General features: G+C 38.1%; 1 protein-coding gene and 1 long non-coding RNA gene across 3 annotated transcripts in view; one reads left to right on the top strand and one right to left on the bottom strand.

Annotated features, from left to right (window-relative positions):
* Positions 1-27,220, top strand: part of CYYR1 (cysteine and tyrosine rich 1) — a 107,232-nt gene that overhangs the window by 56,841 nt on the left and 23,171 nt on the right. The window lies entirely within an intron of this gene.
* On the bottom strand, positions 9,390-12,855 carry LOC134760852 (uncharacterized). The gene is made up of 2 exons (XR_010138878.1): positions 12,735-12,855; positions 9,390-9,842 (listed from the first exon to the last, which is right to left on the bottom strand). It is a non-coding gene; the product is annotated as an uncharacterized LOC134760852 (long non-coding RNA).

Below are 27,220 nucleotides of genomic sequence, written 5' to 3'. Positions count from 1 at the left end.
TTTCATAATTTAGCAGCCATTGGTCATCTATTAATAAATGCATGAATATTTATCAAATGACAAGTCTTTTTTAATGTGCTTTTAAAATATGCTAAATACATTTTGCCCTACAGTTCAAGTTGGCTTTTAAAGGGCCCTTATAAACTATCAAATTGTCACAATGCAAATTACGTAGTAAGAGAAATTACAGAGTGATTTAAATAGAACTTCTTGGAAGGATGCATGATCCTAGGATGCAATCAGTACTTTTCATTAAATACTGGCAATCAGATTATACACCAAAAAGCCTACTCTGTACATGTGATTGGCAGTGAAAAGTATTTTTAGACTCAGGTACTCACATTGGCTTTGCAAGTGGTATAAAGCAAAGAGCCATAGTCTACCTTAAATATGCCAACTTCTTACATTTCATACAACTGCTTCATTCTATAGAATTTCAGGGACCAGAAAGAATTGCATTGACTGGAAAGAACCAAGTCAAAAAAGGTGGGGAGGGCTAGTGTGGAAACAAACTTCTGAGGGAAAAATTGCCCATATGAAAGAGCCTAAGAAAGTGAAATTTCACTTATGCCTTTTTTTAGTACTTAAAACATATTTTAAGCATGTCTTTTGTGTGAATGACAGTATAAGCATTGTGGGAGAAAAAGGATAAGTGCAAACTCTTTTGGAGATTTATAGTATAGTTATTGGGTTTTTAGTATTACTTCAGATCAAGCATAGAACCATATAAATGCTCCATGAGTTGGGGAGAAAGATATCAGTTCTGAATAAAGAGATCAGGGAAGCCGACACGGGTGGATCACTTGAACTCAGGAGTTCAGGACCAGCCTGGGCAACATGACGAAACCCCATCTCTACAAAAAGTACAAAAAATTAGCCGGGCATGATGGTGTGTGACTATAGTTTCCAGCTACCTGGGGAGCTGAGGCAGGAGGATCACTTGAACGCCAGTGGTTGAGGCTGCAGTGAGCCAAGATTGTGCAACTGCACTCCAGCCTTGGGTGACAAAGTGAGACTCTCTCCCAAAAAAAAAGAAGAGAAAAGAAAAAGAAAAAGAGATCAGGGTGGATTTTACTGAAAAAGTAGCATTTAATATGGAGGAGACAAGGTGTACAAGAGTTGATTGGAAAACAGTAAGTGGCCTAAGAGGGCTGAACAAAATAAAATAAGCCTGGAAAGGAAGTTTGGACTAGTTTGTGGAAGGCATTGAAGGCCAGAGATCCAAAGCAATTCCCTAGGGCAACTAGTATGTTCTTAGATTACTTAACGTGCCTGTTGGCACATAGGACACAGAGTGTGCATGAGTTATTAGTTCACTGGACCAGTGATAAAAGAGACAAAAGGTCTTTAACTTACAAGAGAAAACTAGAGAAAACATGGGGAAAAAAGATTAGTACTTTCATGCATACCACGTTGAATTGTGAAAAGCATGTCCAGTTATAATTTTTCTATCCTCATTATTCATTTAATAAATATTTATTGAAGAAGTGTGATATAGTGGTGGGGAACATGTGGAGGAATTGCCTGCCTTCAGATCTCATGTCCATCAATTGCTTAGTCTAAGCCTCAATTTTCTCATCTGTTAAATGGGCATAATGCTGCTTCCTTGCAGAGTTACTGTGCACATTAAGTGAGATACTGTGAGTAAAAGCCTTATTACATGGCCTGACATATGGTTAGTGCTCAAAAAAAGTTAGTTCCCTCCCACTCTGGCCCTTTTTATACACTCTTTCTCTTCCTGTAGTCTACTGTCTCCCTGCACTAGGAAACTAGGGCCACTTTTGTGTTGCTCTAAAGGAATAGCTGAGGCTGAGTAATTTATAAAGAAAATAGGTTTATTTGGCTCACGGTTCTGCAGGCAATAAAAGAAGCATGACAGCAGCATCTGCTTCTGATGAGGGCCTCTGGCTGCCTCCATTTACAGTGGAAGGCAGAAGGGAGCTGCTATGTACTGAGATCACATGGTGATAGAGGAAGCAAGAGCAGGGGAAGTGTGAGGCTCTTTTTGACAACCAGGTCTTGGGAGAACTAACAGAGTAAAAACTCATTACTGCCAGTACCAAGGCATTCATGAACCATCTTCCCCCACAACCAAAACACCTCCCATTAGGCTCCACCTCTAACACTGGGGATCAACATGAGATTGGGAGATTTGGAGGGGGGTCAAACAAACCAAATTAGAGCAATAATTTTCTCTATTCTGCAGACCCTAGGATTACATCTAAACATAAGCAAGAGTAATTTCTGGAGCCCCCACCCAACGTCTGGGACTCAGCTCAGGTCATCCTCTCTATAGTAGTTTCTTTCTTACCTTGGGCATATTTTTTTCTTTTTTTATACTTTAAGTTTTAGGGTACATGTGGACAACGGGCAGGTTTGTTACATATGTATACCTGCACCATGTTGGTGTGCTGCACCCATTAACTCATCATTTACATTAGGTATATCTCCTAATGCTATCCCTCCCCCGTCCCCCACCCCACGACAGGCCCCGGTGTGTGATGTTCCCCTCCCTGTGTCCATGTGTTCTCATTGTTCAATTCCCACCTATGAGTGAGAACATGTGGCGTTTGGTTTTTTTGTCCTTGCGATAGTTTGCTGAGCATGCATGGTTTTTTCCTCTTTGGACTTTTGCCCCAGTTGCCCTTTTAGAGCCCTGGTCTTTCTAAGACCAAGCCTCTGTCCTCTCCTTGCTAAACTCCACAACTCCCACTTTATTCCCTTTTCTTACTGGCTGTGCTGCCCTGGAACTTGGTCTGGTCAGTAGGTTTTTGCTACTAATGAACTTCACGGATAGTTAGGGTTTGACCAGTCTCCACAGTATTGCCTACTTCTGGATTGGGTCCTGGGCTTCTGTCTTTCAAAACCCTTGCTTTTTATGGAACTAAGCCACCTCTCCCCACAGCAGCTTTATGGGAGCACTAACTTGGATCTTTTGCCACACCACTGGAATTTCCCCTGGACCCTGCAACTAAGGAAGTGACTGTGTGTGTAGTGAGGGTTGGCATGGCTCCTAGTCCTAGTCTCAGCCTCCAGGGATCTGTGCCAGGCCTGCCCATGTCTGCAGCATTCTTAGAGGTACAAAGATGACCAAGCCCAGTTCTTAGACTTAAGGATCATATAATATAGTAGGCAATATGAAATGAGTGCAAGACTAAGGATTGTGCAAGGCAGAATATGGTAAGTGTGTTAGGGAAGTACAAAGCACCCTCTGAATTCACAGAAGCAAGATTTCAATCACATTGTTGAACTGCCAAGGTGAAAGCAACATTTCAGCTAGGCTTTCAATGATAGATATCAACAGACAGATAAATGAAAAGACATGGCTAGGACAGGGAATCAGCATGAACAAAGACACAGAGGTAGGTAAATGATACCAAGGGAAGAATATGTAGTAGGTGGGGGAGCTGGAGAGAATCAGGTCTGCATCCAGATTGTGAAAAATGTTAAACACCTGGCTAGGATAAAAGCACTTACTTTGATGACTATTTGAGACCAGGGCTATAGTATACAGCCACACAGGTTATGCATGGCCAACTCCAGGGGTCCCATTCATATGCATTAGGGGTTGGTCAACCTTTTCTGTTTTATCTAGCCTGATAGTAAATATTTTAGGCTTTGCAGGCCACGTGGTCTATGTTGCAACTACTCAACTCTGCCTTTGGAGCTCAGAAAAAGTTATAGACAATGCGTAAACACATGAATTTGGATGTGTCCCAATAAAATTTTATATGTAGACACTGAAATTTGAATTTCACAAAATGTTACTCTTTCCACTTTTTAAGCCACTTAAGAATGTAAAAACAGAATGTTCTTAGCTAACAGGTCATACAGAAACAGGCAGCAGACCAGATCTGGCCCCCAGGATGTAGTGTGCTGACACCTGATAAAGACTTAGTGTGGGCCGGGCACGGTGGCTCAAGCCTATAATCCCAGCACTTTGGGAGGCCAAGGCAGGTGGATCACTTGAGATCAGGAGTTCAAGATCAGCCAGGCCAACATAGTGAAACCCCATTTCTACTAAAAGTACAAAAAAATTAGCCAGGCATGGTGGCATGCGCCTATACTCCCAGCTACTTGGGAGGCTGAGGCAGGAGAATCGCTTGGACCCTGAAGACGGAGGTTGCAGTGAGCCAAGATCGCACCATTGCACTCCAGCCTGAGTGACAGAGTGAGACTCTGTCTCAAAAATAAATAAATAAATAAATAAAGAGGGACTGAATATGAATGATACTCCTAAGTTGTAAGACCCATGGACCATGGTGGAAATCCATTGATGGTGGTTATTAAAGACCAGCATGATGCAGTTTTGTCTGTATAAGAAATAGACGAGAGGAAAAAGAGATGTGAAAAGGGAATCCCATTCTGATGGTACTGCCGTGGTTCAAGCAGAGTGTGTGTGTGTGTGTGTGTGTGTGTGTGTGTGATATTGTTGATGTATTTCTGAACTGCCATGTAGAAAGTGACATTTGAACTAGGGCTTCTATTTGAATACAGCTATTTTTCTATACTTTTTCCTCTAAATTGTCTACACAATGTGTCATCAACTTGGCACCATGACCAGCTCTCTGGATGTCTTTTATAAAAGTGAATGGCAGAAGTGTCTTAAAAGAATAAAAGGAGAAAAGCAATCATTCTCAAGGTTATAATCTTTGGGGGTAAAGGGGAAGAAACTCAAACCCTTGGGTGGAGGCAGTAGTATAAATTTTCAGCAAAATAAAACAAAGAAGCCTTCACTTTGCAATCACTTGCTTCTCTTTTATCACAACATCATATAAAACATCTTATAAAATTCACTGTGCTTTCTGTTACCCTCCATTTTAAAAGCCAGCACTTGGGAATGTTTCAGAATATCGATTCAGTGAACTTCTGTTGTACAAAGCTTTATCTCATTGTTGATATGCTGTCTGCATTCCAGCATATGACTATGGGTATCTTTTTGTGTCTGATCTTATTGGATCCATCTTCTTTTGTTCATCACAGTAGAACTATGTGAGCCAATGACTAGGCAGGAAAATTCCAAGACAAAATTCGATTAGAAAATTATCATCTAGATTTTTATGTGTTTGTTACCCAAGTGCTAACTGGTTTATCATCTTTAATACTTTAGTCTCTGAATCTACTATTTTTAAATGAACTGTAAAGATGTTACTAATATTTAGTGTGTGTGTATAACACAGATACCAGTGGCAAGAAACATCTTCCAATCTAAAATAATGGGTGAAGTGTCTACTGAGGCAAATATCTGTTTACTATATGAAATACTTATCTATCACATATGGATACACACAAAGGGTAAACTTTCTCACAGATAATAAATGGCATGCTACAATAACGTCAGTTAGCAAGAAATTCCCCATAGGGATAATGTGTTCATTTGGCAAGGAATTGAAACAGATAATTTGGATTCCTTCTACCCTAATGTTGTGAAAGTCTGCTGAGGAATTCTAGAAGACCCAAATCACTAGTAAAATAATAGAGAAATCCACATATTTGAGTATTTTGTATTAAATGTATTTAAAAGATTAGATTTGTTATTTATAATACCTCTTTGAATAGATAACACTGACAAATAGGATATCATTATTAATGCTAATATTTTACCATCCTCAACAAACTTGAAATGACTAACAAAATTATTATATATAAATTCAATATTTTTGAAGTCTGACAACAAATGTACTCAGTACTCAAATCTATAAAATCTAATATTATCAAAAGATTTTAATATATCCTTAAATACATTCTAATGAGACTTTTCAAATAGCTGATATTTTGTCAGTATCATACGTTGTGCTAAATACACATGAATCCTTGCAACAATAGACTACGTTGGACAATAGCCAATGTCCTCCAGCAACAGAACAGAAGATACCACACAAGTTGCCAGTATTGGATTCATTCACAGTTGAATGAATTTTGCTTTCAGTAATCTTAAGTGTTTGTTATATATCTGAATTTCCTTGGCATTTTCTTAATGCTCCATACATAGAAAATAAAGCAATGCTGATACATAAACAGCTCCCTACTTCACTGGCTAGGTATCACAGCTGTTAAGCCAGCAGGTCTGGAAATGATACCATTCTCTATGGCTCTAACAATGAGATAACTTTATAAATATTGATGTAAAATAGGAATGTAATTCATTTTATCTTATCTGGGCAGGTTTTCTATGCTCCATACTGCATTATTCATGTACTGGCATTTGAACGGTTGCCTACATTTGGAAATTCTGTTTACAGACTTTTATATTTGGGACTTACAAACCTTTCCGATATAAGCAGGGTAAGTATTTTTCCCCATTTCATGAGTTTGAAAATAGAGTTCCCGAGCGGATACCTAAATTGAAGCCATGTGAACAGTGATTAGTTCAATGAGATCTTACATCCAGCCCTGCTGAATCCTGTTCTGTGCTCCCTACATTGCATTACAATGCATCTTAAGAAGATCATTCCAGAGTTGGTTGCTGTGAAAACCTGAGGAGTGCTCACCAATAGCCAAGTCTCCTCTCCTTCCAGAGCACTTAGAAGATCATACTTCCCAGTCAGCCCTAACCCCCAGTTGGGTGAGATCATGGTACTAGATCTGACCAATAGGCTATGAGCAGGAATGAGGTGTGTCACTTCTGGAATGAGTTGGATAAAAGCCTTCGTGAGATCCTCAGTAGCAAACATGGAAGCCATAGATTGAGATGGTAGAGCTATAGGATGAAAAATCCTGGATCACTGAGTCACTGCATAGAGGAGAGCTACCCTGGAGAGTCATCTGACTTAAGCAGGCTTTGACTGAGGAAGAAATAAACTTTTTCAGTAAAGCCACTGAGATCTGAGGGCCAGTTGTCACTGCAGCATAAGCTCAGCTTATTCTAATAAAACTCATCCACATCCTTTCTACAGCTGCTATCAGCATTATACCATTATTATCTCCTAATATATCATCTCCAGTTAAGATGTTAAAGGAAGTACAAAAACTGGTCTTTGGTTCTGTGGAGAAAATAAAATAGTAAAAAGGGATAGGAAGTTATTAAGGTTTAGGTGCCACAATTTTAAATCAGTGGTCAAGAAAGAACTCACGTAAAATGTAACATTTGACCAATGACTTAACAGCATACAGATATCTGCAAGAAATACATTCTAGGAAAAAGGGAATTGTCGAGCATTTGATGTTTTAGGAGCAGCAAAGAGGTCAGTATAGCTGAATACAGTGACTGAGAGGAAGGAGTGTAAAGAGCAATGAGGTTAGAGAGACAAGGAGAACAAGGCATATCATGGAGGGGTTTGTAGACTATTGTAAGGACTTTGCCTTTTACTCTGAGTGAAATCAGAAGCCTTTGAGTGTGATGCAGTGTAGCAATATGGTTTGATTTCTATTTTTAGAGGGCTGTTTTCTAAAAGCAGATTTATGGCATTGAACAGTTATTTACAATGGAGAGTGTTGCAATATAATGTGGATTCGATCATATGTTATTTTGATGCATGGGCTAATCCTCACTAAACCAATGCTGGTGGTCTTAGTTCACAATGCACATTATATTGATGATAATCAGGCTTCTATCTAAGTTCCTTAATACCTTAAGCTGCAATCCTCTGATTTGAAACATTTGCCATAAAGTTATCAAATAGATCCTTGCAAGGATCTTTATTATCCAGAATCTCTATAGTAAATCATCAAAAATAGTTGGATATAATTTCATGGCATATGAAACCATCACTTGGAGTGTCCTAAGTGATGATAGAATGAATCATTGATCTTACAAACTATTTACTTTGTCATTTCCACCTCAGTACCCAAAAGACAGCATCTCCAAAAAGTAAAATCGTTCTTCATTCCTAACTACCTATTCTAGAACTTGTGCCCATTGTATTCCTTTACTCCATTCAAAAGCCCCCATTGCCACAATAGCTTAAGTCAGAAACCCCAAGGATTGGTAACCATTTCTAAAAGTTTTTTTCTTTTACCTACCCCCTCAAATTCAGCTTTCCCACAATCCAGCCCAACCTCAAATCTAGTCCTTATTCCCTTTCATGTGAATTGCTAGAACAAACCCCACGGGTCTCTGTGGCCTTCTGGTTGTGTCACTCTTCTTTCTGCAAGAATGTGCTAAACTCTTTGGGCTTAAGGACCCCTCATGATCCAGTTTCTGCCTGCATTTTTAGCAACAACTCTTGCCACTTATGGATTGCAACATTTGCTGCAGCCACACAAAGCTGCTTGTTGTTTTCCAAGCATCCTAAGCTATTTCACACATCTGTGACTTTGCAAATGCCATGCCTTCTCATGGGATATTTTCTTGCCTTCTCTAACTGGCAACTTTCTCTTGCTTTCAGCCTCTGTTTATACGTTGTGTCATTTATAGTCTTCCTTGACCTCACCTTCAGGATCCCTCATAGGTAACTTTATTTCAAAGGTGACTATGAGCTTACATCTGTCATCTCCACAAGACAACTCTCTGTATGTCACATCCCCAAAACAAAGGCACATACATAACAGGTGTTCATATGTGTTGAATGAATTGATAACTCTAAATACCATTCTGGCTCCAATGCCCGGTATTACCATAATTGGGAGGATGTCATATCTGTATCTCAACACCCATCCTGTGATGCCCAATGGGTAGAAAATGGCATTTATTGTCATTTCCTTCATGAGGGAAAATGTAATTTCTTTCAGCAGTTTGTTGGGTAACTTGAAAATAAAACAGTATTTTAATATCGAACTTGTTCTTACTTGAGGTGGCTGCCTGTTTTTTGGCATTTTATCACCCCAGATTGATTTATCTTTGTTATTCTTCTTTGGCTCACAACCATTGCTATTAAATAATTGCCTTGCTTCTTAATGCTGACCTCATCAGATGCTATGAGTATAAAGGAGAAACCCATTGAGAAAAACCAGCCCCTAGTTTCTTGGTTCTTCTGGAAATCTGAATTTTTAAATTTGTGTAAAGATAGATTGCATTAAAAAGAGCATATTCTAAAATTAATAATAGAATAATGAGAAATGTAAAGACATCTAATGTTTTAAAGGGATTACATTTCAGCAATGCAACATTGTTTAGTGTTTATATTTGGCTCTTTTTTCCTTACCATAGTATAGCATATGTTCTGAGATGGGACATTGCTGTTTCTGCCTCATCAACTTGAAACCTCTCTCTAGTCAGCATAAGGCATGTTTTGTTGAATACTGCAATAATATGCTGTTGTAACTGGTGGCTGAGTCATCTGTTTTTACAGGATTGGTACTGTAAGGAGCAGAGACATATGTCTCGTGTGTCAAAATTGAGTGTGAATTTTAAAGTCGAAAATAAAATGAACCCTTGAGCATACTCAAGTGCAAATCACAGCAACCTGTGGGCTGAGGGCTTTCACAGCTACTATTTGATTTTTTCGAAGTTGCATTATTACACTTGGTATTTTCATGCAGTGAGTGGAAAAATACAAGCTCAAAGCTGATAAGTACTGCTGTGAAAAGGATGATATTATGGATTTTTCTACTTTCTCTGTGATCAGCTTTTTAAACCTGGGATCCTATGTTTCTGGTCACTGAGGGCTTCTTTGCTTGTAGAGTTACCAGTGGTCAAGTGGCCAAAGGAGGGATCAGGGTCATTTTAGCAAGTGGGCACCCACCTAGATTGGCTAGGAACCTTAGCCATGAGAGGTCCATACATCTTTTGTACCTGTTTCTCTTTCCTACAATGAAAGAATTCACAGCATGGGCACCTGGGTCAAGTATCCAGGGTAAGATTAAGAGCACAGGAGATGCTGATGATGGAAACACATGGAGATCTTCTTCATACCAAAAACACTGAGTTCACTCTGCTGTTGCATCATGATTTGACACTGAAACTAGAACCAGAAAACCATCTTCAGGAAAGTTGAGTTTGAGAGTGTAGCTGCCCCTAGCGTTCACCTCCATGTCTCCTGAAAGCTCCTCTGTCTCCTTACTTAGCCTTGGCCCAGGATGCCTTGTAAAACACAATACAGTGACAGTCAAAAATAATAGTATTTATGGGATTCGTGAATCCAAAAGTGCAGCGAAACCTCATTAACATAATAGCTAAGAGAAAGCCCCCTAAATGTCAGAAGAATGTCACAATGCAGATAAATTAAGCAGGGGCATTTCGATGAGAGCATGACTGTAGGCTAGAGGCATGATGACCTAGAATTAAAGTAAAATTAAATGAGAATTAATTTGAGAATTAAAGTCTAGCTAGGGAAAAGAAAGAGGACTTCAAAATTCTCAAGGGCCCTTTTTCTAGATTAAGAGGGAAATCTGAACCTTCCTATCATCTGAACCTTTGGGAAATGGGTGGTCGATTGACCGTAACGGGCACAAGGGGCCTATTGAGATGACGGATGCGTGCTATATGTTGGTGTGGTCACGGTTCCATGGGCATATACATAAAATCATAAAATTCATCATGCAGCATATTTAATATGTTTATATTGTACTGGTGTGAATTATATCTCAATAAAGGATTAACAAAGCAGGGAAAGGGTAAAAGTGGGCCAGTACTTTGATTTTTTGTATCTCCCAAGACTAAATAGTTCCTTAATGCAACGTTATCTCAATTTCTTCTCTCGCGCTTACGAAAAGCATTAAAAACCTTTTTTTTTATATTAACCTAGTTTCTCCAAAATGTCCTCTTTGTGTGGTGTTATGTAAACAATAACTTCCTTTCATTTTGTTAAACAGCAGCTCATGATTAGCTAGGTGGCTTTGCCACTGCCCTCATAAACTCAGCTTCCAACTTTATGATTATATTGGCTTAATTTAACTTGATAATAATGATAAGGGTAATAGCTAATGTGCATTAAGCATTTAATGTTCCAGGCACTCTGGTTATATACACACACTCATTTAATTCTTTTAACAACCTTTAGGTAAAATAAATACGTATATTTTTCTTACACAAAAATATTGAAGCTTAGCAAGGTTGAGCAGCCAATGCACAGTCACATTGTGAAATGTGGTAGAAATTTGGGTCTGTCTGTTATCAAAGCTCAATCTTAAGCTCTCTGGAATGCACCACCTTCCAGCAGCCTCCAAATGCTCTTGTAGAAGCACATCTTTCTTTGCAACTTGGGCTTTTATTGCTTTTTACTTTTTACATGCTTGGGGATAACAATTTTTGGAGGGAATATTAATTCAAAATAATTTACCTTATTTTGGTCACCATGAGGCATCATATGAAAAACAAAGTGTAATTAACAGCATCAAAACTATGAAGTTTAGCAAAGAGGGGCCATGTTTTCTTTCAGATTTCATCTCTGAGCTACGTTTTAATTCATGTAAATGTTCTAGTTCACAGAACTTTTTCCTTTCAGCATAAACATTTTTAAAATATTTTGACCATCTTTCAAAAATGCAAAATATAGCCTGAATATGTTCCTAACTTCTTAAACAGAGCACAGCTTCTACCATGTATTAATTTGTATTCGGGGACATGGATGGAACTGGAGATCATTATGTTCAGTGAAATAAGCCAGGCACAGAAAGACAAACATTGCATGTTCTCATTTTTTGTGGGATCTAAAAATCAAATCAATTGAACTCATGGACACAGAGAGTAGAAGGGTGTTTACCAGAGGCTGGGAAGGGTAGTCAGGGAATTGGATGGAGGTGAGGATGGTTAAAGGGTACAAAACAACAGAAAGAATGAATAAGACCTACTATATGATAGCACAATATGGTGACTATAGTCAATAATAACTTAATTGTACATTTTAAAACAACTTAAAGAATGTAATTGGATTATTTGTAACTGAAAGGATAAATGCTTGAGGGGATGGATACTTCATTCTTCATGATGTACTTATTTCACATTGCATGCCTGTATCAAAACACCTCATGTACTCCATAAATATATATACCTACTATGTACTCACAAAAAATTTTTAAATCATTTTTTAAATAATAATAATTTCAGCCTATCCTATATGGTTAAACTCCATCTCTACTAAAGATACAAAAAATTAGCCAGGCGTGGTGGCACACACCTGTAATCCCAGCTACTCAGGAGGCTGAGGCAGGAGAATCGCTTGAACCCGGGAGGCAGAGGTTGCAGTGAGCCAAGATGGCACCATTGCACTCCAGCCTGGGTGACAGGGCGAGACTCTGTCTCAAAAATAAATAAATAAATAAATAAATAAATAAATAAATAAATAAATGTATGTGACAGGGCAAGACTCTGACTCAAAAATAAGTAAATAAATAAATCACAAAGAGTAAAATAAAATAATAATAATTTGTACTCGGTGTCTGTTACTGGTGACAAATTCTGCCATCATATTGTGAGATACTTGGACATTGTTAAGATATGCTGGATTCTTGAACCCTCTCCAGAATGCCTCAAGTTGATATGGAATTCTTTTGGCTGCATCATGTCTCCTTTCATCTACTTTTCCAGTATCCTTATGCCATTTATTGAATTTCTGCTTCAAAATTCCTTTGGGCTACAGAGAATGATAATACACAATAGAGTTCAAAATATAAGTAAAGCCTTTTTGAATAGTTTTTAAAATCTGAATAAATAATTAATAGCAGGACCTGACAGCGTCTTCCATGAAGAAAATGCATATTTTATTTTTGTCCCATCTCTCCTTTGTATGGATTTGTACAATTCAAATTTTTCAAAGGTATTTTTCCCCTTTGCATCCTATACTTGAGATGTTATGATTATCTGAATAAATAATATCCAGGTAAGTGTTTTATTGTGACTTAAAAATATTACTTACTGAGGAGCAAATTGATGATTTCTGTCAGCCCTTCATTAGATGTCTTAAATCTTTAAGAGGCCACAGCAGTGGATGTTCTTCAAGAGTGGTCTCCAGGCAACAGGGTTTCCAGGCAGATACTCTGTGGACACAAAAGTGAACAGAAATGAGATAGTAAATTTGGAATAGGGAAGAATTTCACATACATACAAATATTATAGTGTGTTGAAGAGAGGATTTCAAAGGAAAATTTTCACTCTATAATTAATTTATTAAATATGGGATTTTTAGTTATTTATTCAAGATTTGTTTCATAATACTTTAATTTTTTACCAAGAAAATATAATACTCAGTAATATACTCTTTAAATAGAGTTTTTATTTAATTTTGATCATATACCTCAAATTGCTATTTTCTTTTTTTAAAGAATGAAACAAGTGACTAAAGAAGGCAGGATTTAAATATTTGCAAGTATGGCCCCCACTCAGGAACAGGTTCCAAATTATCTCACTAATATCCTACATAAATGAAGTCTCTCCAAGTACTTTTAGCAGTGTTAAAATTATTCTACCAAAATTAGAATTATTGTCATAGAGACTGATTGTTTTGTGGACTACAGCACAGCTCTAAAATTGAGCCTTGTTTAAAGAAGAAATGATAACATTAAGACCACCATGAGTTCCATCTACTTGCATTTTCCTTGTCCCACCTAGCTCCAAAATCAAGTATAAAACAGAGACTTTTGACTACAGCAAATACACTCAGACCACATCTATAGGGTAGAATGTAAACACTTTGGCAAAAATAAATTAGCTTATGTGAATAAGAAATAAAAAGAAAAAATTCATCACAGAAATATTCGTCTATGAGAGCAGACTACCACCTGTTTCACATATGGTATGAAAGATAAGAGATCTTAAAAAAAGTCTCTTCTCCAACATTACCTATAGCTCATTGGCATATTACAACATAGAAACAAACAATAGAAAACAGAAAATGTATGTGAAGCTAAACATAGTATATAATGAGACTTATGGACACCTGCTTATATATACAACAAATTGGAGTCCTCTAGAAGAAATAGACACTGTCATATCTTGCCCTTGTGTGCATCAAGACCAAGATAAATTGTAAAAGCCAAATAATTTATTATTTACTTGCTGGAGAGTTCATAGCCTGAAATAATTTGTGTACAGGAAGGAAACAACTACCTTAATTTTCTTTAAATTTATTTAACTTCATAAGTGACTTATTATTCTCTTATTGCTTTGTAAATATAACTAACCAAAGTAATTATTAGTTACTCTTCCTGTCAAATTTGCTGTGCATTTTTGCCCGCTCCCAGACTGTCCTCCTAAGCAAGCAACATTCACATATCCATTTCATCTCCTTTGCAAGATCAAAAAAAAAAAAAGCAGTTCTCACTTCTATACATAGCAAATAAATTCTGTCCATGCTGCCTTTTGCATTGGGGAGCAGAGTATCTTTGATCTGTTTGGCTTGACTCAATTTCTGAACATCTTTGTCTTTAGTACTTTGCCTTCCTATATAGACTGTTCTAAATTTCCAAGACATATTGCTTGATTTCATTAGATTTGAGGTGCATAAATCAGTGCTTTATTTTTAAAATTTAGGATGAAATATTTTAGGATGTAAAAATGATTTCACTACTAATGTCCTGGATGGACAGATTTTTTTTTACTGCTTTTATTTTTCTACTCAGATATTATACATATTTCTTTCTACCCTAAGGCACTGAGGTACTAGGACAAGCAAGCCAAGATCCTTTGGTGTATGTGTTTATCCACATTCATTAAGATACACTTATCCTTTGACACTTTTAATAATACTCATCACCTCTCTTTCTCTCATGGTGTGTTCTTCATCGTCAGTACACTTTGCAAGCTGTCATTAATTCTTACAGCACTTCAGAGAGGTAGATAAGTGGGTATTACTGGTCAGGTTTTCATTCAGTCTAACTGTGGGAATCCTTCCATCGAGAAAACATAAAATGAAATTGGGACCCATTATCTCCACCGTACAGATGACGAAAATGAGACCAAAAGATTAAGTGGAGAACCAAGGGGGAAAAGAAGGTCCTTGTGAACAGAATAGAAAAGTCTTTTCAATTCCAGTTTTCAATTCTGAGTCTTTTGTGTTTACCATGTTACAGACCTCTCTTGGCTAGGGAAAACAAATGGAATGTGAATGTGATGCTTTAGAAATTTCTGTATAAAACCTGTAAGAATTAGAAGTGATAACATTAACCAAATACATTGCGCAACATGATTTGTCTATCTTAAGTTTAGCACTAGAGAACTAGGGAAGCATCTATTCAGAACAGGCCTTTGCCATCTTACTGATTTTATTTTATTTTATTTATTTATTTAGACGAAGTCTCGCTCTGTCACCAGGCTGGAGTGCAGTGGCGCAATCTCGGCTCACTGCAACCTCCAACTCCCTGGTTCAAGTGATTCTCCTGCTTCAGCCTCCCGAGTAGCTAGGATTACAGGCATGTGCCGCCACACCCAGCTAATTTTTGTATTTTTAGTAGAGATGGGGTTTCACCATGTTGGCCAGGATGGTCTCGATCTCCTGACTTCATGATCTGCCCGCCTTGGCCTCCCAAAGTGCTGGGATTACAGGCATAAGCCACTGCGCCCGGCCTTACTGATTTTATTCTAAGGAAATATGTCACTCACTAGGATTTCTTGGATGAAATGTCCATCCTTTTCTTTGAAAATCTAAATGGTACATGGTACAAGTATGATGCTTAATAGATAAGCAAAACACAACTCTGTCCCACTACTGTTTTACAGGAAAGTTTCTACTCTGATCGCTGAAAGTTTGGTACATCTATGACTTTCCTGCTTACTCTTAGTCCTTAAGTCTTCTATGTCTCAAAACACTCTAACTCAGAAATTTTAAATGTCTAATCTGTCAGTAAACATCTTAGACTTCATGCAAGGCTTATCCCCATCTTCCAGCTGAGACCAGCAGTCAGTGGGTCACCTGCCCTTGGGGAGAGGGGTGTGGCCAATTGCTCTCTCTTCCCACTCATTTCCCACCCAGAAGTCCTCCCCACCCCCAATGCAGGCCCACCAGTGTGAGATCTGTGGTTGGGGAGAGACTAAAAGAGGAAAGTTCTTGTTCAGCTCCTGATAAGTACTGTCCTAAGCCACTGGGCCTCTCTAATAGCAGCCTCCAGTACTTAGACACAGCCTCTCCCCTAAGCCTGGAAGCCTTGCTGGCATCTGCTACAAGTGTCTGCTTTCCCTTCCTCCTTGCATCACTTCCTGGCCTTCCCTCATCCGCTCCACAAAGACTCAGACTCTCCTATTGTAGCCCATTGCCCTTCCAGGTGGTACTCCCAGGACCTAGAAGAGCTCCAGGCTGACCGTCTTTCCTATGTGGCCCACATCTGATGCATGGATAGTTTAATTTCTTGCCTGTTATGGACTGAATGTTTGTGCCACCGTAAAATTCATATATTGCAGCCCTAATCCCCAACATGATGGCATTAGGATGGTGGGGCCTTTAACAGAGAATTAGGTTTAGATGAGGTTAGGAGGGTGGATCCCCCACTATGATGGGATTAGGATCCTTATAAAAAGAGGAAGAACCACCAAAGCTGCTTCTCTCTGCAATGTGAAGACACAGCAAGATGGTGGCCAGAAAGTAAGTCCTCACCAAGAACCAAATTTGCCAGCACCTTGATCTTGGACTTTCCAGCCTCCAGAACTATGAGAAATAGATTTCTATTGTTTGAATCACCTAGCCTGTGGTATTTGTCATAGTAGCCCAAGGTAACTAAGACATTGCCCTATTTGGAGTAGGGTATAAATTTCCCCAATCAAGCCCTTTCCAGTTCTTTCCCTGCACTACCATAGACCCCTTCTCTGAAAAAAAAAAAAAAAAAAAAAAGTGTTCTGTTCATTGCTCCTCCCTTTCCCTTTCCAGTTTTCCTTTCCACTGCTCAAAAATGTAATCCTCTTCCAGCCAGTCTGATCCACTCACTGATCTTCTGGCATTTCATGTGCAATCAGACCCAGCAGCCTTTCACAAACATAACCTCCTGCTTATCTGTCCAACCTCATTTCCAGCTTCTCACTCACAGATATTGTTAGGTCCTGCACTACTGGACTTGTACAGTGACCCAAATGGACCAGGTTTTCTCCTTTTCTTCTGCCTGTGTTTTGCTTTTGCCTTGCTGTGTTAGTTACCTGTGGCTGCCATAATAAATTACCAAAAAATTTTAACTAAAAACAACAGAAATTTGTTCTCTTGACATTCTGGAGACCGGAAGTCTGAAAACAGTGTGTCAGCAGAGCCATACTCCCTCTGGAATCCCTAGAGGAAAAACCTTCCTTACCTCTCCCAGTTTCTGGTGCTGTCAACATTCCTCAGCTCATGCTGAAATCTCTGCCTCTACAGTCACATGGCCTTCTCTTTTTCTGTCTGTCACATCTCCCCTGTATGTCTCTTACAAAAATACTCACCATTGTATTTAGGGCTGACCCAGGTAATCCAGTATGAACCCTACACCTCAGGATCCTCAATGTAATTACACCTGCAAAGACCCTTTCCAAATACAGTTCTGGGAATTAGAACATGGACATATCTTTTTGGGGACCATTCCTTTCCTCACATCAGTTACCATAGCAGCCTCCCAATTAGTGTCCCTGTTTCCATTCTTGATTTTTATTATCTAATTTTCATTCTACGAATATCATTTTGAAACACAACTGATATGGTTTGGCTGTGTCCCCAACCAAATCTCATCCTGAATTGTAGTTCCCATAATCCCCATGTGTTGTGGGAGGGACCCAGCAGGAGGTAATTACATTTTGGGGGCAGTTACTCGCATGCTGTTCTCGTGGTGATGAGTGAATTCTCATGAGATCTGAGGGTTTTATAAGGGGCTTTTCCCCCTTTCTCAGCACTTCTGTCTCCTGCTGCCATGTGAAGAAGAACATGTTTGCTTCCCCTTCCCCATGATTGTAAGTTTCCTGAGGCCTCCCCAGTCATGCGGAAGTGTGAGTCAATTAAACCCCTTTGCTTTATAAATTTCCCAGTCTTGGGTATGTCCGTATAGCAACATGAGAATAGACTAATACAACAGCTCTACTCTTGCCACAGTTATTCTTATGTTCCAGTTTTCATGTTAGCCTGGCTCATAAGGCCCTTCACAAGCTAGACTTAATTCTCCAAGCACATTCACAACCATTAGTCAAACACTCTCCTACCATCAAAACTGAATACAGACTTGCCGTATTGAACTTTTCTCTCTTAAAACAGGCCTGTGCTCTTTTGCCTTCCTACTGGTTGTTTCCTCTCCTTGAATACTCTTTCTCTTCTTCCTTGACTGACTGATCTTTCAAATCTCATTTTAATTGCTTCTTCCTTAACATCTTTACAACTTGGACGTGATTCTATAAGAAAGACAAGGTCATTTTTAAGAAGCAAATCAGCTAGCAAGAATGCTTTGAGAAGCATGCCAACAAAGAAAAATGGCTATAGGGCCTTCAAATAAGATGTTATTTTTGTTGTCTGTCTTTCTCCCTGAGAGAGGCCAAATATGACACCTTCTAGATCACTGTTGTATCCACAGCTCCTAGAAAAATACTGACTAGGTACTTCATCTGTAGTAAGTGAATATATGAAGAGATGTGTTCCTTACTGTTTTTCAAGAACTTAGCAAATGTAAAAGGTAGAAATCTTGGAAAGCTGACATCAAATTTAGCTTCTTGAAATTTCAAACCAAATAAAAACATATGATACAAATGAAATATGTCACCCAAATAAGATACACAGTTCAAACTTTAATTCAATAGAGGGCATAAGATCAATATTTTACACATATTGATCTTACAATAGGAGTCTGCTGAAGGGAAATGGTCACTTGTCTTTCAATGTAGAAAAGAATGTGCATTCTGTAGGCATTTTGTTACATAACAGAGGGGCTTTGATTCTAAATTGATTGGTTCCCCAAAAATTAATTATTAGTTTTACATTATTAGGATATCATTGTACGAGGCAGTGTGTATGGCTCCTTCTAAGGTGGGTCATATGGATATGAGTCATACTTCACTGAGTCCATGGTACTTTAATAACTTGAATTTCAAATAGTAAAAGAGCAAATTATATTTCTTAGCCCCATGTAGTACTGGAACTTCCCTTAGGGAACCATATAAGAAGCAAACTATCTCCTAGAAGCAGAAGGGAAAAATATAAGTCAAGATTTATGGAATAGGGCTGAAGGCTCTATAACCATTTTTCTTTGCAGGCATTCTTCTCATAGCACTCTTGGTAGCTGATTTGCTTTTTAAAAATGACCTTGTCTTTCTTATAGAATGAAATCCAAATTCTTGTTAAAGGGCTTATTTTATGTTCTATGACATGAATGATACAAGACTGATGAAACAATCTTTGAAATCATGGACTGGTGAATTGATTGGCATAATCCAAAACTGTTTCTATAAAATAAGTTATTGATGTTGTTCCCTGGAATTTTTATGATCTGGATTTCCTGCTGAGGGTACATTAGTAGGAAAGTGCCCCTTATCGAATTAAATCTAACCAAATATGACGATGTTTTAAGGACCAAAGTTACTAAGAAAGTTGACTCTGATTCCAAGTAAAGAAAATTTTAAAACTTTGGCACAAGTGCAACTTAGTGTAGCAAAGTTGTGTGTTGTTTGGTAACCTTTTTAAATTGTTAAAACTAAATAATAAGTTACTGTTCAATAAATATCTTTCATTACCAGCAGATATTTTCAAGTTTGTCACCCTACTAGATGTTAATGGTCCAAAAACAAAGAAAATTTTTGAGTAAAAGTTATAAATGACTAAATGAAATTAATGTATACCTTTCCATTAAGATTCACTCACATCTGGTGGGAAACTGATCTTCCTTGCTGAACGTGGATTAGATCAGCAATAGGATATTGCATAAATATTCTATAAATATTGGATAAATATCAATAAATATTCTATTTATCTGGGTCTACACAAATTTGGAAATTTCTAGCTTGCTAGAGTATTCTCCCCATTTGGGATGCACTGACCTGTCTATTTTCATATAATCAAACATATCCTTCAATGGCTATATATAAACAGAAAAGATTGCCAGCAATTGTTCAGTGTCTGTATTTCTGTAACATCTTGTTAATGTTTACTAGTTTTGTATATTTACCAGAAAAAAAATGATTCTATATTAAATATTCATTCTGTACATCGATGATTTCTTCCCATATTTTAAATGCATTTAGTAGACTGAGAAGAAAATAATAGTAATATTCATTAACAGTATTTATTTCATATAATCTCTGTTGATGGAAGTACTTTGACTTAAGTCACTACCTCTTTTTGTCTTGAGAGACTGATGCTAAAATATTCTTCTTTTCCAGTTCCTCATATCTGAATCTAGCTGTATTTCTTTCCTTTGGGATCTAGGCTTCCTAAAGCAATTTCTATTGAGACAAAGCTCTTAAGCAGCTTCAGACCCCTTTGTGAAAATATATGCCTCTAGTTACATCAACTCAGGGATTCCCAATCTAGCTACGTATCAGCACTACTAGGATAACTTTAAAAATATAACAATATCGTGATCTCATCTCCAGAGATTCTGATTTAATTGATTTGACTTAAAGCCCAAACATCAGCATTTTTGTGATTTAACTGAAACATAACTTGAAGCCAGAGTTGAGGATCACAGCCTTCACTCCAAGACAAAATGGGTTTGGCCCTCAAATTCTTTACCACATCTTGCGCCCTGCTCTGCCCATTCAGCTAAATAACTGGGGAAGCCTAACTGCCACACCCAAGTCCTTGGAAGTTTCATCTGCCTTCTAATGTGGTACTTCCAGAGATTCACCGTAGTAGTGCTTCCATTTTGTTTCCTGAGTTTAAACCCCTTTGATATCCCATTTTGATAAGATTCTGGAATCCATATCCTCTTCTTTTAATCGTGAAGTTGATTATGCTGCTGAAACAAATAAACTCTGAAATCTCCGTGGCTTAGCCCAATACACTTTCATTTCTTGATCACGTCAACAATTCACCCGTGTGGCTCTCCCCCAAGTCATGGCTGTGTGACTCCGCCTCCTTCCATATTGTGGGCTAGCCCTCCCAGAATCCTTCTCTCCCAGTCACGCAGACCTGCTCCGGGAGCACAGGGGTGAAGTGGAAACAGGTCTTTGTGCAGTCGGAGTCTAATTGGATCACACAATGCCCAATTAGACAATGCTCCAATGCAGTTGGAGGTGACAGGAAGCAAACGTGACTTTACTAAAGTGACAGGAAGTAAACATCACTTCCTTTAAGTCTGCTGGGAAAAGTTAGTTACGTGGCCCTTCTGAGACGCGTGGGAAGCTGGGAAATGTAGAGCCTCACGCAGATATTTGGCAGTCCCTAACTGTTGCAAGCTTGCTGCTAGCACTCACTTGATTTGGATGGATCTGTGGACCTAAATATTATTACCCCTTTAATTCCTGTCGCTGTTAGATCTACCTCTCTCTGCCCAATCTGCATTAATGTGATCAGAAGAATCTCTATCTGAAGTGATAGCCCAGACTGTGATTCTCCTTATTCCGCCTGTCCATGTAGGCAATATAAGTTATGTGAATAACTGCAGGTTGCCTAATTCTCCCAGTCTACACAGCTTATATTGACTAACTTTCTGCTCCTTTGGTAGAAAAACAGTCATTTCTCAGGCTGTTCCTCTTTCCTTTTGCCTGTCCTGGTACATGAAACAGAATTCAGTTTCTCTGACTTCTGGGACATAGAAAAGAAACAAAGTTGTGGTGTAAGAACCATCACTCTGATGGCTCAACCCTGGCGTAAATCTTCTCTCTGGGAAGTTCCCTGTAACACGTTACTCTTACAAGAGTAAGTAGCACCCTGGCCTATGGGAATTTCAAAGAATACAGTTAAACATTCAAACACATTATAGTAACTGCTTCTAAAAATACATCTGATTTTTAAATCTTTTTTTCTCTTTTTAAAATTGACAAATAGTAATTACATATATTTATGGGGCACAATGTGATGTCCCAGTTCGTGTATACATGCATAAAATATTCTGAAACTGTCACTCTTTTAAGGGGGAAAAAAATCACAGAAGATAACCTTCCACACCAGCTACTGCGTCTTGGTGTAGCCATCTTTTGCCAAGGTTTTTGAGACAAAAGTATATCTTTCCAAATTAGAAATAAGTAATTAAAATTTAGCTAGATAATATGAATGAGTACATGCAGTTATAATTACTTATATATTTAATATTACCTTGATAATTATTACATCTCCACAGACTTGAGATTGTTGCATATCTTGACAATACGTAAGAATTCTTGAAAGAAGATATTCTCTTTCTCCCCCCTCAGAAGTGGAGGTGATGTTGGAGGAGATAATTGTGTGAATAAATATAGCTTAATTACAGCTAGTCAATATTCATAGAATTTTGTTCTTGTTGGACTGTAATTAATTATCACACCGAAATTTAACTCACTTCTAATCTTTTTTCAATGTTCATTAAGCTGAGATTTCCATTTCTGCTTTGCTTTTCTTTCTTGACCTGCAGCAACTGTATTATTAAAGTAGAATTTCTGCTAATTAGTTGTGGTACTAGGGAGCTGGAGGGAACCTCGGGCATTGTCTGATCCAATTAGATTCCAACTGCACGAAAACCTGGATGGAAAGATCAGACTGCAGGAAGCAATCTAAGAATAACTAAAAGATTATTATTTTTAATTTGTGTTTAACCGAAGTTTAAGAACATTAGTTTCAGAGAAGGACAGTTAAGAGTCCATTGATAATACAAGTAAAGCAAACTTCCTATCTATGCATGCTCATTATGCTGAAAGTTTATGTAATGCAGTATTAAAGAGTAGATGTGCATTTTACAAACATGTTCATCTTTGGAAAACATGGTCATCTTTAACCAAAGGTGGTTAAAGTCAGACCAGTAAGCAACAACAGTAAGCAAAGTTTACCTCCTGCACTCTTTGTGATACCTTTCTGGGCCTGATCCATCCCTTCTTTCCTACAAGGTGTCAGAAACTTCCCTTTCCAGAGGTCACTCCTTTGGGAGCAGTAAGAGATCTAGTAGACCAAATTTACCTTAAAATTTCACACACATTCAGGGTATTATTCCACAATGGAATAAACTTCCTCCAGACTTAGTTACTTTTAAATATTAGGAGTGTCCAATAGCTTTGGGTGACTTGGAATAGGATAGAGTTATAATAGTCCTTTAGGAGTTTGAACTTGGTAAGTTTAGGACACAACTAACTTTACCTTCAATGTTTTTCCTGAATTCTTTTCTCCCCACCTTCTTTCCTGTCCCACTGTCATTGCAAAGTTAAGTCTTTTACCATCTTTTGTCCAGATATTTACAACAGTCTTTTAATTAGAATGCCTGGATACAGTCTGGTAGCCATCAAATCCACTCTCCATGTTACCCTTAAACTTATCCGTGTTTAGACAATTTCACTTGTTTCCCATGAACTCCAATAGAAAGTTCAAGTTCTTTACAGTATTATTAAAGACGTTCCTTATCTAGAAGACCCCACCCAAACCTCTGCTTATTCTCCAGCCTTACCTCTCTGTTTTTTATTCCAGCAACTGTCGACTTTTCATGGTCTCTTAAGCACATCATGATATATTACATTCCTATGGCATTTCTGTGTTCTTTTGATCTGAAATGTGCTTCTGCTCTAATCCCGTCAACCCTTTAGGATTCGGAAAGGGTTAACTCCCTCAGTTACCCTTTCACACACATATACACACAACCTCTCTCTCACACAACCAATCTCTACTCACACACACTCTCACACATGCTAACATATTTGATAGATGCCGTCCTCTCTGCTCTCTTAGAACCTAGTTTGCACTTCCCCATTTGCATTTAATCCTATGCATTGTAATTACATGCATATGCGTGTGTCTTTCCCAGTCTTAGTCTTCCTTAAATTTCCAACATCATATGTAGGCTAGAGATATTTAAAATTGTTTCATGCTGCAGAATTTATTATTCTCTTCGACCTTGAGATTAATTTTTTTTTGGAAATATGATCTGCCAGAACAGATGGCCACTAGAACTCTTCATAGCCTCACTCCTGCAAACTTGCTCAAAGTTATGTTTCTGACTTTGTGGTACCACTTATATGTTTAGATGAAAGATAAATGGAACTGAGATTTGGAGACATCTGTCTCTGTCATTCATTCTTTATAATTCTAGCTCACATCTGTAGGTTCAAACTTGAACCTAGAATTCAAATAATGCCAACCATACGTAGTTGCAGTGTGTGTGAATGTCTGTGTCATTGTTTGCCAATTCCCCTGCCTCTGCTAGTAAACTGAGCACCTCTATTTCCCTCATGTCTTTCTCAGCAGTTACAAATGGCAGTTCTAAGGACAGGTATCTAATTAAAGCTAGGCCAATTACAGTATCTCTGGCCTGGCCATGTGAATTGATACAAAGGTAGTTCCCCAACTCTAGCTAGGCCAATCAGGTTCCTTCTCTGGGATTGTATATACTGGAATAAGATGAGATTGAGATCTAATGGATAGACATAAAACTCAGAAATTATTTGGAGCTGTGTATTAGCAGCATCTATAGTGAAAGAGAATGATATTGATGCTACGATGAAAATAGGTTGCTTGTGAATTTTAATGAACACGAAGCTAGACCCTAAGAGGAAGCCAAAGTATGACAGCTCCAATCAATCACATCAGGCTGACACAGGTAAGGTTGTGAGCAAGACATTTGAGGATGTGTGACCGGGCAGGAGCTGTTGAGTCTGGGCAGCCTCAGGCTTGTGAGAGTTGTGTGCAGATAATAAATGTCAGAACCAGGCAAATCACTGACAGCCCTAGAACAGGAGATCTCCCCAGCAGACAGCGATCAGTCACAGGCTTGTCTCAGCAGAGAATGGGAACTTTCAAGGGCCCAGGCAAACGATCACAGTGGCCTGGGTGGGCAGGCCAGCTTGTAATGTGTAGACAAAAGCAATCAGTAGAGCCACAGGAGAAGACACCGGGTTAGGCACGTGGACTCATTGTCCGGGGTCTACTTGCCATCAAAGTTTATTACCTCCTTCAGCAGTTACTTTGGAAAGGTTTACAATCTCCAATATCAACATGAGTTTTATTAGAATCTTTAAATATTTAATCCTTATTAAATATTTAAATATCCTGCTGCCCCCAAAAAGCAGATGCTGTTCTGCCAGGTCATTGACTGTGTGAGCCTCCATATTTATTTGAAACTCTCCAGCTTCGAGTCAATGGAAAGCAAAGAGTATTAGCTCTGAATTTTCATATCGCATTCAATCTTTTAAGTCTTATACGCTCTCAGGACTTAAATCTCAACAAATGGACTTTCAATAGAAATCCTTGTAGTCACTATTAAAAAACTAGTTTGTGACTTTTTATTTCCACTCAAAGCATAACAAAAAGGTACAGAAAGAAAAAGAAGAAAGTCATGTCTAACGTAATCACCACAAGCAAATTAAGATAATTAGCTCAGTGGGAAGTTTCAGCAAAGGTTACTTCAAAAGGGTGAACTATGCCAATGTATTATAAATGAGAGTATTGTATCTGGAAGCAATTGAAGATTTTTTAGGCTTGGAATGAGAAAAGCAGGAAAGCCTGTGTGCAGTGGCTGTATCTATTTGACTCTATAATTCCATGTTTCATATTTTTCTTTTCAACACATTTTGATAGACTGTATTGTGTGGCAGAATGCAATCACCCACAGGGAAAGCATTCTACACCCTTGCCTTTCACTCACTCCCCCGTTGGATCAGTCATCAGGTCTTAGAGCTTAAATTTCACAGACATTCCAGGAATTCTTCTCTCTTTCTCTACTTCCCAAGTAGAATTTTTTCATCTTTGCATGCCTAGTGCTTAGTAGAGTGTCTGGCACAAAGAAGACACTCCATAGCATTTGTTGAGTGGATGAGAAAATGAGAGCAAGGCAGGCCATTGCAATCTACTCAGCTCTGTGGTGGAAATTAGGACTGCCAAGCTCCAGTTTGAACTCTACCACAAAACTAGCTGGAAGAACTTTGGCAACTATTTTATTTTAGGTCCTCACGTATTTGGTTTTCTTACCTTCAAAACATGTGAGTTGTGGTCAATGTCCCAAAAGTACTCTCTGGTTCAAAAATCTGTTACATGTAACCAAGAAATAGCATTAAGAAATTATTACTATTCTCTTTAGTGTATTATATTTATACTTTAAAAAGAAAACCAACTCTCTTTTGCTGAGTATGATCAAATTATTTCATTGTTGTCTTGTCATAGTCTTCTATGTCTGGAGATAGTTGACCTTCAAAATCTCTTTGTTTACTATCTAGTATATGGCTCTAAAATCCTTAAAGTCAAGTATTATGTGTCATTCAACTTTGTATCGTAGTACCCAGAACAGTGCTAGCACATAGTGATGCTCAATATATATTTCTTTTTTTTTTTTTTTTTTGAGACAGAGTCTCACTCTGTCACCCGGGTTGGAGTGCAGCGAGGCTATCTTGGCTCACTGCAACCTCTGCCTCCCAGGTTTAAGTGATTCTCGTGCCTCATCCTACCAAGTAGATGAGACTATAGGTGTGTGTCACACACCGGCTAATTTTTGTATTTTTTGTAGAGGCAGGGTTTCATCATGTGGCCAGGCTTGTGCTGAACTCCTGGCTCAAGGGATCAGCGCTCCTCAGCCTCCCAAAGTGCTGGGATTACAGGTGTGAGCCACAGCCCCCAGCCGCTCAATATATATTTAATGAGTGAAGTCGTGAATGTTGCTATCTAGTGGTAGTCATTTAGAATTGTAGGAAAAATGACTGAGGGATAAATCAAACATCTAAGGTGTTTTGTTTTTCAAAAACGAGTTTGTTTCTCCCTCATGTAAAGGGAACAGGAGTTGATATAGCATCTCCATGTTGTTATTAGGGATACAATTATACCTGTTTCAGTACTACTGAGTCAATACTGCTTTTCCAAATATTGGTGTTAAATAAACAGTTAAATGAATCACTTTCATGTACATAGCATTAAAATGTTCTAGAAACTTCTGTAACTATGATTTACTGCATTTAGATTTTGACATATAGTATGCTGTGTTGTGCAGTTTCAAAGCTGTACTGACAACTAACCAAATAATGACATTTGGTATCCACACAGTTAAATATATATCTTATATATATTATATAGACATAAAACAATATGTATGTGCATGTGTATAAAACCTTATAGAAAACTGAAAAATTGTGTTTGATTTTTTTAATATGACCATTTTTGAATCATATGTATTTGACTCTCATTAAATCTATATTGGCACAAAATCAGGTAGGAATTTGGCACTTGTTCAGATAATTCGGTCAGTGCAAATAAGTGCTAACCAGGCAGTTCTTAAAGGGTACTTTTTGTTTATCAATCAAAAGCATTTATGATTGAACTCTAGTGATAAAGTGTTATTCTGTAGATCACCCTACAATCTACAACATATGCAAGAG

Source organism: Pongo abelii, chromosome 22 (genome assembly GCF_028885655.2).
Source record: "Pongo abelii isolate AG06213 chromosome 22, NHGRI_mPonAbe1-v2.0_pri, whole genome shotgun sequence".
NCBI classification, from domain to species: Eukaryota; Metazoa; Chordata; class Mammalia; order Primates; family Hominidae; genus Pongo; species Pongo abelii.
The sequence above is the reverse complement of the archived record's forward strand: the minus strand, read 5'-3'. Positions and strand labels throughout refer to the sequence as shown.